Source organism: Urtica dioica, chromosome 1, assembly GCF_054948205.1.
Source record: "Urtica dioica subsp. dioica isolate 48M chromosome 1, U.dioica_male_clone48M_v1_H2, whole genome shotgun sequence".
Taxonomy (NCBI): Eukaryota; Viridiplantae; Streptophyta; class Magnoliopsida; order Rosales; family Urticaceae; genus Urtica; species Urtica dioica.
Genome location: NC_142756.1, coordinates 50,114,346 through 50,129,808, shown reverse-complemented (window position 1 = coordinate 50,129,808; position 15,463 = coordinate 50,114,346). Strand labels below are relative to the sequence as shown.

The following is a 15,463-nucleotide window of genomic DNA, read 5'->3' as shown; positions in this document are numbered from 1 at the left end:
TGGCATGTCTCATTTCAGGATTAAGGTAAGCATGATGCAATTCATACATAGTGACTTCGAGACATAAGAGGTTAAATGGTTTGTTCTTATCTTGTCTCTAGAAGTGCACTGGTCAATTCAGTACCTTCGGAAGATACCTAGAAGAACTATAGAGTTCCTAACTCTCAATGCCTCATAACCAGACATCATAGATTCTTCTAACAATCATACTGAGGTCAATAGTCCTTTGACCCTAAGATTGCGAATATATCGTTTTAAGCAAACTACGAAGAGTTTGTTCATGCAAATCTACATTTGTCTCTTCGTAAGTTGTTAAGTTTGTTTATGGACTAAAAGACTAAGGTTTTATCATAAAGCTTCAAACAAAGAAAGAATGAATGAACGTTTCAACTTTATTATTAATGGATAAGCAATTACAAGCAAGAGTCTTCGTAAGACTATATGACATCAAATGTACATAAATAGACACTACTACTCTTCTTGTGGGCACCATTGACAACAACCTATTCAAGAGAGGATACTCTATTCCCCTTCTCCGATGCTTGACCGAGGTCGAGGCGAAGAAGGCGCTCTACGAGGTGCACGAAGGGGTGTGCGGAAACCACGCCGCCGGACAGTCTTTGGCCCTGAAACTGCTAAGGCTCGGGTACTTTTGGCCTACCTTGAAAAAGGACTCCCACGAGTAGGCCAAAAGATGCGACAAATGCCAAAGGTTTTCCCACATTCCACGCCAAGCGCCGGCCCCATTGTGCCCGATCGTCGTACCTCGGCCTTTCGCAAAATGGGGAATCGACCTCATTGGTGAGCTTCCTATGGCCCCAAGACAGTACAAGCACGCGATCGTGGCTATCGATTACTTCAGAAAATGGGTAGAGGCCGAACCGCTAGCAAAGGTCATGGAGGCCAACACGACTAACTTCATCTGGAAGAACATTGTCTGCCGCTTCGAAATCCTCGCATCGATCGTGACCGACAACGGAAAACAATTCGATAATGCACGCGTCCGGGACATATGCGAACAGCTGGGCATTAGCGAGACCTTCTCCTCTCCCCGTCATCCTGAGGCCAACGGTCAGGTCAAGGCGGTCAACAAGACAATCAAGGGAAACTTGAAAAGAAGCTGGAAGAGAGAAATGGGGCGTGGGCCGAAGAACTCCCCATGGTCCTCTGGGCGTACCGGACCACCGCGCCGAACGCAACCGACGAAACCCCTTTCGCGTTGGCATTCGGCATCGAGGCCGTGGTACCCGTCGAGACCAAGCTGCCAACCTTTCGCATCGAAGAGTTCGAAGAAGCCGCCAACAACGAAGAAATAAGGCTCGAGCTTGATCTCATAGACGAGAAGAGGGCGGACGCGCTCACTCGCCTCCCCGTACAGAAGAGGAAGGTCGAAAAGTACTACAATTCGAAGATCAAGCTGCGGAAGTTCGCCGACGGGAGCCTCGTCCTCAGGAGGATGTTCCAAAACACCAAGGTGCAGGGAGCGAGGGTCCTAGGTCCCACCTGGAAAGGACCATATCGTGTGCGCCGAGCCATCCATGGTGGTACATATGAGCTCGAGAACCTGGAAGGGCTCGTGTTCACTCATCCGTGGAACACTGAACACCTGCGACAATACTACCAATAGAAGCCCGCTCCCGATTTCCTTATGTTTGGTTGTTTTCGTTTTATTTTCGGTTTTAGCGAAAGACAATTTCAAATTTCAAATAAGGCCAGTGGCCTGGGAATGTAATTTTTGCCTATTTCAACTTAGTAATGAGATTACATTTCGCCAAATAAAAAAAAAAACCATTGTCATATGCCGCTATAATTTCTAGTCTCCTCTACGAGTACATAAGAAACTCGGGGGGCTAATAAGTAACAGGTACACATTTTTCGCGCGACGCACTCGCGCGATTCCATGCTTCGCGCACCGAAAGGTAGCAAGATGTCAACGGGTCGGATCCGCGCACCGGACCTCTAACCCTACACATCTTTCGCACGACGCTCTCGCATGATTCCATGCCTCGTACGCCGATAGGTAGCGGGGCATCGACGAGTCGCGTCTGCGCACCGGACCGTTGATCCTGGCAGTCAAAACCCAAAACGTGTTACGCATACCGACAGGTACCGCGCCCACTGGGAACTGCGCTTGCCTCAAGCCCGTCCTGGCACACAACGCGCACGCCGGTAGGTAGCGTACACGCTAGAAAATGGGCGCAACAGACGTCCAGCTCGCACGTGCCGATAGGCAGCGAGTCACGAATAGATGGCAAAGACTCGCACCCGCCGGACGAAACTGATCTAGCCAGCGTCCACGGGAAACCTCGCCGCTAAGTGTGGCAGTAAGCCGTGCAAAGCGATTGCGCTAGATATAGTAAATCGGGGGTCGTAAGACACGCACTAGCCGGATTGCGTGAATCGATTACGCTAAGCATAGTAAATCGAGAAGATAAGACGCATGATAAATCGGAAAAAACTTTAGCAAAAACAAGCAATGTTGCGGAAACAACCCAACGGAAACAAAAGAAAATATAACAAATATCCGAAAGGAAAAACAAGGCAAGCGCTAAACAAGTGCGCGGGAAACCAAAATAAAGTCGAATACTCGGAACCGAAGTCGATCTGCTCCTCATCGTTCTCGGGGAAAGGGACGCCTGACCCATCGGTGGCCTCTCCGTCGAGCGGGCAGTTCCTCGATTGAGCAGCCTCCGCATGAACCTAGGGACACGGGTCATCCACCTGTGGCGCGTCGTCCAAAGGAGGAAACATGGCATCGAAGAAGGAAAAGGTGGTCCCGCGAGACGTGTTCTCCTTCGCGATCGCGTCTCGAACCCGTATGGCCGCCGCGTAACGAGCCTCTTCCAACGCGAGGTCCCAGTCATCCTCTAGATCCGCCTTGGATCGCACGGCGTCGTCCTTCTCTTCAATGAGGGTCTGCATCTCCATTAGCGGAGAATCCCTCTCCCTCTCCGCCTTGACGCGAGAGATCTCGCTCGCCGATAGTCGAGCATGGATGATCTTCAGCTCCTCGTCTCGGCCTGAGAGCGCCGCTTGAAGTTTCTTCGTTTCCCCCAAGAAAGTTTCGGCCGCTTGTTTCGCCTTCTCCCGAGACGCCTGTTCAGCCATACGTAGTGATCTCTCGGCAATCAATTCCTCGCGGGTTCGCTTCGACTCCTCCTCGAGCGCCTGGAATTCCTGGGCGGTCCGGACCCCTACTAAGGCGGCGGCGTGGTCGGCCGCCGCGCTCTCCATGTACCTCTTCATGATCTGCATTCACCGCAACAAGTCTCGGAGAATCAGTCGCCTCGTTCTTGATGCGCGAGCATCTGCAAAAGAGGGTGATGTACGTACAATCAAGATAAGTGTAATGGCTGCATGTAAGTCAAATAAGCGGATCGTGCCTTTCGAGCATCGCTGATCCCGTTTTGGAAGTACTCGAGGTCGCTCGTCATTAGGAGACCCTTAAAGTCTCGCAGGGGGGCTCCGAGCATCCCCTGGGAACACTGGCCCCTCAACTCCCCCGCCTCCGCTAGGAGCATCGAGTCCATGCCATCTGGCGCTGTCGACGTGTGAGCACGCTTTTGGCTGGAGGGTGAACTGAGGGAGATCGACGACGATGGTCGCTTGTTCGAAGAGATCGCCTCGTTCCTTGCCCGCACCGAGGATCCCCCGCGGCGCGCCTCAACTCGAGAGCGAGCCGCGGCGACAGCTTCGGCGGTGGGTTCCACCCTCGGCACCCGCACACACGAACGATCCCGAGCCATGGTATCTGTTGCAAATAATGACAATTGGATAGAACATAACAATAAACACAAACGGTAGGGAACTGCGATAGCATAAGAATACATGTGTGGTTAGTACCCCCCGCACTGAGGAGGGGAGCGGATGAACCCCCAGCCTCAGGCTCGGGGTCCTCCGCAACCTTCGCACCGAGGATAGGACGTCGAGGAGCCTCGTCGCCTGGAACGAACCACCTGGTCATCGCCATTAAGTCCGGAGACTCAAACAGCGACCCTTGCCGCCTCGAGTCCGGGATTTCCCTGATCACGGCCGCAAGTTCGGAGTCGTCGACGTCGCCTATGGGCAAGAAGTCGACCGCGGGTCCGAACGCAAGGGGCGCCGCCCCGAAGGCAGATTCAGGCACCCAAACCCAGGGGTACCGATGCTTCGAGGTGACCTTGGTAATGATGGAGAGACGCTTCCCGGGGGTCGCTAAATAAAAACCCGGTTTCCTCGGGACTCCACGAACGGCCACGAGATCTTGAATGTCGTCTGCAGTAACAGACCTCCTCTTCGCTCGATAGAGCATCATATGGCACGCCGCGACCACCCGGTAGAAAGATGGAGACATCTGCGACGCATGCACTCCCAATCGGACTAGCAATTCTTGGATTACCGGCTGAAAGGGCAACCGTAGCCCTCCGCGAAGACTCGCCTTGTGAATGGCGGCATACCCCTTCCGTGGGCGGGTAGGAAGATCGTCAGGCAATGGTCGCAGAGTCGATATCGATCCTGGGATGTCGAAGCGTTTCCTCAGGCTCAGGAAGCTGGCAATTGAGAGCGAGCTAGGGACATCAACGCCCGAGCAGTCCAAGTCGCCTCGGATCACGGCTCCCCCGACCGGGAAGGCCAAGGCTCGCGACTCATTTTGCGCGGTCAAGGTGACCATGGCGGTCGATAAGGCATGGAGACTCAACGACTCGCCCAAGCCCTCGGTGGCAGGAGCGATCCGCGGCTCAAGGGGTTCCTCGTGCCAATCACTCGAGTGGGCCGACCGGCTAATTGCGCGCGTGCCCGGCCCGGCCGGCTCCTTTTCCCGCGTGTCAAGCGTGGCAGGCAGCCCCACTGAGGCGTCTGGCCCAGCAAGGGTCGCCCTTCGCGCGTCCGGCCCGTCAGAGGTTCTCGAGCATCCAAGCGGGCCTCCTTCGCGCCCGCCCGGCATTGGGCCGGCCGGGCTGCTCCCCTGGCAGGCATCCGGCCTAGACGCGCGGCCCAGCTGTTGGCAGGGAGGGCCCTATTCATCTAAGCCCGGCCCGACGAGGTCTAGGGTTTGCAGGGGACCCGGGCTGGCCGCCCCCCTAAACCTGACGCTGGCTGGCCGACGCTCATCGCCCCTGGCGCCGGCACCCTCGCCGGCGGCATCGCCCGCCTCTGGCGGTCCTCCACCAGTGCGCGCCCGCTCAGGCGCGGCCGAGCCCAGGCCGCCCGAGCCTCCATCGCCGCCGCCCACCTGCCAGACAACACCACCCGAGTAGGTAGGGTCCTTCCCGGCGCCGACATCGGCCCTGGCATCACCGGCCAGGGCCGGCGCACCTTCCCCGGCGCCCAACTCGCTGGGCGTGGCTCCCCCGGAGGTGTGCGCCCGACCAGCGCCCCCTGCACGCAGCCGAGCGCCCCCGCCCAAGCAGGCAGGGTCTCCCCCGACACCAAGGCCAGCCCCCGCGGCATCGCCCAGGGCCGGCACGCCGTCTCCGGTGCCCTCCTCGCCGGGCGCGATGCTCCCCGGCTCGCGCGCCCCTCTAGCGCTGCTCGCGCGTCCCTCCAGCGCTGCTCGCGCATCGCCGAGCTTCCCCCCATGGTCAAGGGGGGTCTTCACCAACAGCAGCCCTTGCCCAGACGACATCGCCCAGGGCCGGCGCACCTTCGCTTGGGCTCGCCTCGCCGGGCGCGTCATCACCCGGGCCGCGCGCTCCCTCCGGGCGCCCTGGACTCTGTCGGCCGCCTTTCCCCGGTCGATGAGGGTTTCCCCCAGCATCAACCTCGACCCAGACGCGGCCGCCCGGGTTGGCACGCCTCCCTCGGCCCCGGCCTCGCTGGGGGTGGTCCTACCCGGGCCGCGCAGGCCGTTGGCGCTGATCCGGCCGATGTCGCCAGCGCACAAAAGTCCTCTAGCGTGTCCTTCGGCCGGGCCGGTATCCTCCAGGCAAAGTGGTTCATCCTCGGCACGTGAAATTCCTTCCTCGCCGGACAGCTACGTGTCGACGGAGGAGAAATCATCCTTGGACATCCTCGTTGCCCTCGTAACGGGAAAACTTGGGTAGGATAGTGATGATCGGGTGGGGGAGAAGAAAACCATGCCCAAAATTCCTCTAAATTCACGTTCGGGTCTTCAAAAAGGTTGAAAACGTCATCCTCGGGAGCCTCACGCGCCGACTGGTGGGCAGTGGGGTCCATATGCGCGTGCGTCGAGACAAAAAAAAAAGATAAACGCAAAAGACGAAAGGCGAATTAAAAAAAAAATAAAACCATACCTCACTGCGGTGAAGGATGTATCGCTCCGACGGGCCGGCGATGTCGGAATACTTTGAGTTTACCACACGGGTTGCACCCGGTGATAAACTCGGCTGGCTAATGTTACCGGCCCGACCCCGAGAGCGGACGAACGAAGACGAAACTGCGTCGAACGCGCCCCAGCGGCTTGCCCCGGCCATTGGCCGGCCCAAGGGCCAACCTCGGCCAATGGCCGGCCCATACTTTCGCCCATTGGCCGGCCCAAGGGCCTTCCTTGGCCAATGTCCGACTCAAGCTATCCCCGGCCATTGGCCGGCCCAAGGGCCTGCCTCGGCCAATGGCCAGCCCAAATACTCTCGGCCATTGGCCGGCCCAAGGGCCTGCCTCGGCCAATGGTTGACTCAAGCTATCCCCGGCCATTGGCCGGCCCAAGGGCCAGGCACGGCCAATGGCCGGCCCAAATACTCTCGGCCATTGGCCGGCCCAAGGGCCTACCTCGGCCAATGGCCGACTCAAGCTATCCCCGGCCGTTGGCCGGCCCAATGGCCGAGCCAAATGTGTCCACTCGGCCAAGGGGTTTCTCAAAACGCCCCTTGGTAACCTATAAATACATAGGTCCGTCCTCTGCCGAAGGTAATCCGATTTTGAGTACTGAAACGCTTCTGAACTCATAACTCACTCGTTTCTCTCAAGTCTCAGCTCTCTAAACACCTAACCTCTTTTACCCATCTCAATCCTACTAATGTTGAGCGTCGGAGAGATAAACAGAGGCACCCCCTCTGTTTCTCCTTTGTAGTTCACACTCTTTTTCCCACTTTTCAGGTGTTAAGACGAGACAGGCATCAATAACAGCTAAGGGACGACTTGGGATACCGAGTCCGGCAGGCTTGAGCCCGAACGCGATCACTTGGTTCGGCCTTGGGTCGAACTGTTTGGGGCTTCTAAATCGTTGTCCGAAAACGAGCGACAACAACTACTTCATGAAATTACACGAAATTCTCAAACTTCTCAAAACACGATTTTGATTATGCAAAAATTAAAAACTTTTAGAACTGATTCTAATGTGTCTTAATAACATCCCAATAGTGTAGAAAATCAACATGCATTTTAATTTAAAGGTCCGAGCAATAAATTAAAAAAAATTTACAAAAACAATTCTAGCAAATTCATTACTCGAGTAAAATCAAGAAAACAATTTTCACACCCATAGTTTAAATTACATGCACATGCTTAAACTTTGACCATAGCTCTCATACCATTTGTTGAAATAGATCTATGATTAAGAATAATATATCGCTTCTTTGAAGCGGTGGAAAATAGTGTTTTTTTTAAAACATGTAAAACGATTCTACTACCTAGACAAAGTGCATGAACATGTAATCTAAAATAAAACTATAATGAGTTCTCACTCGGTACCAACCTCGCTTGAAGCTTGAGCGTTGAGAAGCTTGTGGATTGGTTGAATCTCTCGTCTCTCCACTTAGCTTGTCTCCTTCGTATTTTCTTGAATCCGAGCAACCACAATAGTTTCTACCACTAGAGTCTTTGAGTTTGGATAGGATTTAGTGTGTGGGCCATATTAAACACAGTGACCTAAGAACTAGTCTTAGAGCCAAAGAGTTAATACAAAACGTTAGGTCTAATGAGGACCTAGGTGCCAAAACAAACGAGTGAGAAGAAGAGAGGGAGAGGAGAGTACACAACCAAGAGGAGAGAAACAAAGGCACAAAAACTTATTTCAACATTGTGAACGTGGTGTGGTATTTATAGGAGAAGAAATTTCCTTGAATCAATTCAATGCAAAAGATACAATTACCTCTTTTCTATTATGGCTGAATATCACATATTCGTGAGCATAATATTTGTTTTCCATTCCTATCATAATAATACCAAGGTTGTAAATTACTTTCCCTTTCTCTATTGGACGTGTAACATATAACCATGTGCTATAAATTCGTTTCCTCTTTTTTTTTGCAAGTATCTTCATACATCAATGTACAAAATAACTTCCCTCTTTCATTATCTGATGATGGCCACGAGTTTGTCATCTAGAACATGCTGTTTCTTTATTTGTTCAAGACAATACAAGAAAAGTCCATGTAGAATTTTCACATGAAATTCCATAAAATGAAATTTAATCCTCAAGGCCCAAATCCAATTCTTGGCCGTGTGAATTAATTCACATTATCGTCATATGGTAATGTCCAAAATCTTATTTTGACATTTATACCATCTTATGTCCTAATGGACAACATTACCCTTTAGACAATCTTCATAAAATTTGTCTAGTTCAACACTTGAACTTGTTTTGACTTAGCTACTAGTTTAACAAATCCTACTCTAATGACTTGTGGTAGTGACCTCATGGATCCAAATGAACAAAGCTTGAGCTAGCATACTTGGACACAAAAGTTCACAAACCTTTTCCAAGTTCTAGCTTAATGTCAACTGACTCCACTAAAGAGTTGACACTAAAAATCTCTAAGCTCAAATGAATATATTTTCTACTCAAAATTCTACTTAATTGTGATGAGTGGATCCATTGAATATTATCTATGTTTACCCTTCATGAATATCATCAACCAGATGGGATTTATTAAATTACCATTTTACCCTTCTAGTTGTTATTTCCTCAACTCCTTTGTCACTTGTGAATAAGTTAGAAACAATGTATTCACGAGGAGCTAACAAGTCACATTGATTCATCCAAAAGAGTGATTACTCAATTTTGACACTGACCAGTTCATTTAATCACATTCCAAGGAACAAAGCATGAGGTGATATACATTTGCATTTCAGCAATCTTGTACATGAATTCCATATCTATGAGATCTTCACAAAGTTACTCATGACATCTTCATAACTTAGTACTTCACCAATAGGTCTTTGATCCTTAGATTGTGAATATTCTGTTTTAAGCAAACCATGAAGACTTTGTTCATGTAAATCTGTATTTGACTCTTCATTTGTTGTTAGTTTTGTTTAAGGACTAAAGACTAAGGTTTATCATAAAGCTTCAAACAAACAAAGAAGAATGAACAAAAGTTTCAAATCTTTATTAATTTATTCAGCAGTTACAAGCAAGAGTCTTTGTGAGACTTTATTACATCAAATGCATATAAGCTACAACTACTACTCTTCTTGTGGGCATCAATGCCGACATCTATTGACGCCTTCCCCAACGTTGGGGATGTCGTGAGTGAGACTTCATGTGTCGAGATTGGAAGTGTCATCACTCTCGTCTATTTGATAGGAGGTGTGATCACCCTCATCCTCGTTCACATCAACGTAGTTACGGTCGTCCTCGGAGACCCCCAAGTGAGTATACCAACCTGCCTTATCTGGTATCCTTGTCTCGTGAGGTGATCTGTCAGTCGACGACCGCTTTCCTCAAGCTGAACAATGCGAAAGTGTTGTAGGTCTTGCTCTGGAATCAGACCTGCGATCTCGTTCAAATGCAAGTTTTGGTTCATTTGCGTCAGTCAGCGGAGATTCCATCGAGCGCTTTCTACGCGAGAGTTCTCGCCTCTTTTAGACGTGTTAGGAATTTGAGCGTTCATGTTTTCTCAAGTCTGAGAAAAGTGAATTTTTAGAAGAGGAAAAAAAAAAGAAGATTGGAAGAGATTTTGGGATTTTAAGTCAGGAAGCGTCCTCCTAGGGCCAAAATTTTGTCGCTGAAAAATCTGACAACGTCGCAACTTCAGGCGGGGTCGACCAAATACCAAACTAAGTGACCAAGCCCGAGTCTGGTTTGTAGAAATTCGAAAAGTCGGGAGTTCCCTCCCCTTGCTCAAGAACGTTCTTCGTTCGTCGCGGAGACCTGAGAGTAAGAAGAAGACGAAATGAATCTAGAAGGGCTCAGAGGCGGTGCCTCTGGTGTGCGCTCCGACGTTCAAATTTTAGTCTGATCGCTATGAGTGAGATGAGGACAACGTTATTCGTATAGAATATTTGAGAGAATCGAGCTCGATCAGAGTGAAAACAAATGCGGAGGGTCCTCAGCAGCGTTTCACGACTCTGGAATCGAGTGATAGTGTTGAAAGAGAATTTTATACTTTTTTTCCTTCTGAGGAGAGAGGTATTTATAGTGGTTGGAGAGCTAAAAAGAATCCTAAAAGTCGGATTGCGCGAAAGCAATCCGCATGCTGAATTCCAGGCGTGAAGCGCAAGGGGCATTTTTGTTATTTTCTTGATTTTTTTTGCCTTCCTCGTGGGTTTGTCTTGGATGGACTCTTTTTCCTTCATGAGTTTGGATGGGACTTCTTGTGGGTCATATTGGGACTTTGACATTGAATTCGTTACAAATCACAAAAAATTTAATATTTTTGAAAACGATCGAAAATAAACATTACTATATAAAAGCGAACCATTTGTCCACATGGTGCACAAGGTTTATTATAATTTATGTCGATACACCCAATGAGGTCCATGATCTACTAAGAAAAAAATACACAAATTTACACGTTCACATGGACTCTTTCTAGGATGATTCCTGTTTTCCTAATGTGTTTTTATGAAAGGAATAAAAGGGATATTCAAGAGAAGGGGGGAAAAAAACCAACTCTTGAAAAACCGACATATGAAATAGAAGTTTTTGCTTACTAAGCTACCTGAATCTAATGGATGGTGCTTTAAAAATTAATTTAAATAATTGCTATTTACGTTTTTTTATGACCACATTACTTAAAAATTAATTTAAATAATTAACCTTACAAAAATTCCAACCCATAAAAATTATTATCTGAAATAAAAATAAATAAATAATAATAATAACTACCCATTAAACTAGACAACAAAATCAATTTCAAGCAAATCATAAAAAACGTAGAAAAAAATACCTAGAGAAGAGAACATATTACCAATAATTTCCAAATATTAACAGTTATAACTTTGCAATAACTGACATAGTGACGGCGGAAAAACGAGGAAGCGTGGTGACGAATCAGTAGTTGTTCAGTCTATATATGGTCCCCACCCATAACGTTGAAGCTGATGACGTGGCGCTCCTCGTCCAGGATCTCTTGCCTCTTTGTGCTCAACTCCGGTAAAATAATTATCATAATTTTTTTTATATAACTGTTTTCGAATATTAATTGCAGTCATGGAGAACTGTTCTTTTTCTATTTCTTTCCTCTTCGGTTCATTTTTTTGTTTCAGTTTATTTTGAAATCATAAAATCCAGATCCTATAATTAAGGAATTTAAAGAATAATGATGATTTTTTTAATACGAAAATCAATTTTATTAATTAACTAATAAGGGTATATTCGGTACAAAATAAGTGGTTTCACTTGCCACATCGTCAATTTGGCTAATTATCAATTATTAACTAAACTTTGGTTAAAATAAAATTAATATGTTTTAAGTGGTTTAGTTGTTAACAATTCTCTAAATTAAATTCTAACAATAAATTTTTACCACCTACGTATATTTACTATCAACAAAATATTATAATTAATATTTTAAAAGGTAAAAGACATATGGGAAAATTAGTTATATAGTTATGACAAATCTAAATTTACAAACTTATGTTACTTTAAAATAAAAAAAGATATTGATTTAAGGACATACTAAAAGAAATTAGTAAATTAATTAGATTAGAAATTATTATTACATTATTATATAAATAGAGTGACAAGTTGATAAATAAATAATTTTCAAAGGTCATATATTTTTTGTGGAGTATATTGAGAATTATATATTGACTTTTAGTTAATGGTATTAACAAATTAGCAAATAAATAACAAAAACACACCTTAAAGTTAGCTATGGAAAATGTAAGACTGTTGAACAATAATAATCGCTGGGTGTTGGAAAATGTGAAGTGTTGGAACCAAGGATTAAAATGGAGATATTGGTACCGATACCGAGATTGTGATTTTATTGATATATCGGCTATCGAAGAATATAACGATGGATATCAAATAACAATTTTAATACCGACTATCGATGGTACCAGTGATATATCGACTACCGATCAATATATTGACAAAAATCTTATCACAAAATATAATTTTAAAAAAAATAAAAAATATATACGTCTCCGAATCCAAAATACAAAATAATATTTTATTTATTTATTATGATAAAATAATTCTTAAATACATACATATATATATAAATATAAATAGGTATTATCATATATATATATACATATATTTATATGTATTATACAATATAAATAAAGAAATATTGATATAAATAATAATAAATGATAAAATAAAGAAAAAATAAAATAAAAAAGAAAATAATAAATTGTTAATTTTCTTTTATACATTTAATTACCTAGATAATGACGGGATTTGAAAACACATTTACTCGTTTCTTTCGAAATTAAGTTAACTTGTGTTCTAGATAAGCTTTTGAAACAAAGTTCAAAACTAGCTATATGATTCAAACTAGTATTCATTGCTCTCTTTATGAAACTAATATTCACATTTTCATAAACTACACAACATCTAAGTAACTTAAACAATACTGTTAAAATTAACGTATCTATACAATCGATTATGTAGTTCTTTATTTGTTTGGTTGTCCGATTTATTAAACATTGTTTAAAAAACAAATAATTAGCAAACTCGCCAACTAAAACTAGAGGAATTCCTAATTAGTCAACGTTTTATAAATTATAGGTAAATAATTAGCATTTTGTAAGTTTTAAATAAATTTTAAGTAAATAACCAACACTGGATGGAGCATTTCAGTTAGTTTATGCGTGTAAATATTTCGTCATGACTATTTATCAAAAACTTATTAAAAATAGATTAAATGACAAATCAAATTATAAATAAAGCTATATGTCTTATGAACTCCTTAAAAAACCGGTTAATTGATTTAAAATTGATTATTCGATTTAAAATATTTCCATAAAATAATGATCAGTTATATAATTATAACCGAATTTCAGTTTTCAAAATCTATATCTGATCCAATTTTATATATTCTGATGTTAACAAAACTAAAAATTTAATTGTTAATGTAGACAAAATTATAAATTTGAATCCATTAAGCTTTATTTGATTTTCAGTTAATTTTTGTACAGTTGACTATTATATACGTTTATTTTAGTTATCACTTTTATGCAAATACTTAACCCTTAAGATTTCAAAAAGAAGTTCAAAATCAATTCATGTGGGGTACGCACGTACACAATTCTTTTAGAGTATAGTGCATATGTGCGAGTTGAGATTAAACCGTGATATTGATTGGATCTTCATCCAAACAATAGCTTGACAAGAAAATCTTGGAAAGAATAAATTAATATTGTTCGGTGCGAACTTTCTCGTTACTGAAAAATTTGTTGGGGAAGGAAGCTTCGGAATGTTTTTATTTTCCGATAGCCACAAGACACGAACTTACAATAAAACAATATAAATAGTCACATTAAAGGATCATTGATACATTTCCCAAACTTTATTTTCTTTTAATTATAAACTTTCATGTGAACAACAGGACCGAATCTCTAAATATAAAACAAAAAAAGTCACACGTGAACAAGGTCAAATTTGTAAAGTCATCATATTTTATTTTTCTAATCCGATTCCCAAGTGAAGTATAAAATTCAAAGTCAAAACTCAAAACAAGGAAGAAGATGAAAATATCCGTAGCTAAAAAAACGTAAAACTACCGGCTCCAAAGGGAGATCCATAGTGACGTTTGTAAGAAAATAGAAAGTCAAAATTTGATAAAAACATAGAGCAGTCCACTCTTACATGCTCTACGTACATAATGTGTGTGAATAATTAATTCTTAAAAAAAATTAATAATTAGTCAAAATACAACGATTTTTCTCGAGTAACATATCCGTATGAATGATAAGGGAAATGATATAATTTATGGTCAAGCGGCTATATAGCCAAATAGAACTTAAGTTTTTGCAAAATAGCCATAGTTTGCCAACTATAAGCAAACTAGTCCAAGTAAAATTAATCTAAGCTGGATTAAATTTAATCGCAATGAACTATAAAGACAGAATGTAAGCTTTATGAAGGCTGGATTAAAATTAATCGAGGCAGGATTAAAAGTCGTAGTACTCTCAATTGACTATTTTGCTATAACTAATTAAACTATGGCTATTTTGCAAAAATCATAATTTGAATTGGCTATTTCATATCATTTTTCCTATAATTTATTGTGTAATATTTCATGCACTCGAAACAAAGACGACTATCTTTAAAAAACAAAAGAAAAAAAAGACAACTAAATTTATAAACCTTAAATGTATGTCTACACATATAACCATCCTAAAGTAATAAGGCCGTTATTTTAACTATCCTATTTTTATTGCTTGATTTAAAAAAAATGTTTATATATATATATATATATATAAACGTGCAAGCACAACTTTTTTCTTACGAAAGAAAGAATATCAAATGATTCTATTATGTTATTTTTATTACTAGCTACCCATTTCATAAGCAACGTTATTAAAAATAAAAAAAAAAATAAAAAAAAACACGCACGGACGAGATACGAGGAAAGGACGAAAATATCCCTACGAAGCATAGAGCGAGGGAGCGATGGCCGACCAGCGATTAAATGGCTGTTCCAAGGCTGTCATCAAACTCTTTCCTCGAAACAACGCCTCTCCTTTCTCTCTCTCTATATAAACTCCACATTCCCTCCTCTCTCAATCGTACCCTCATCAAAACTCAATCAAACAGTACAATCTCGATCAATATATCTACCATGGATTTCGAGGACCTATTGCCGGTGATGGCGGAGAAGCTGGGCGGCGACGGTCTGATGGACGAGCTCTGTAACGGGTTCGAGGTTCTGATGGACAAAGAGAAGGGCGTTATCACGGCCCAGAGTCTCCGGCGTAGCGCAGCGGAGCTCGGGGTCAGAGAAATGGGGGACGACGAGATCGCTGGAATGATCGGCGGCGGTGATCTTGACGGCGACGGAGTGCTTAGTCGGATGGAATTTTGTGTTCTCATGTTCAGATTAAGTCCCCACCTCATGGACGCCTCGCTTTCCTTCCTCGAAAACGCTATGTACGACTATGACTCTGATCATGACCTTGATCGTCGCAGATGACGCAAAACGACGTCGCTTTTCGCTGGCTGTGTTGTTGTTATTGTTATTATTAAATGGATGTAAAATCAATAAATTTAGCGAATGGGTGGTGCAACCAGAAAATTGTATTGAATTTGATGTCAGCCGCGTGCTGGTGCGTGGTATGTGAATTTGAGTAGAATTTATTATGTGAACGCTAAAGGAATAAAAATTGGTTATACTCAGACTGTTAA

The 15,463-nt window shown here is 44.0% G+C and overlaps 1 pseudogene; it reads left to right on the top strand.

Annotated features, from left to right (window-relative positions):
* The first annotated feature begins 14,828 nt into the window (after positions 1-14,828).
* Positions 14,829-15,463, top strand: LOC149408036 (calcium-binding protein PBP1 pseudogene; annotated as a pseudogene).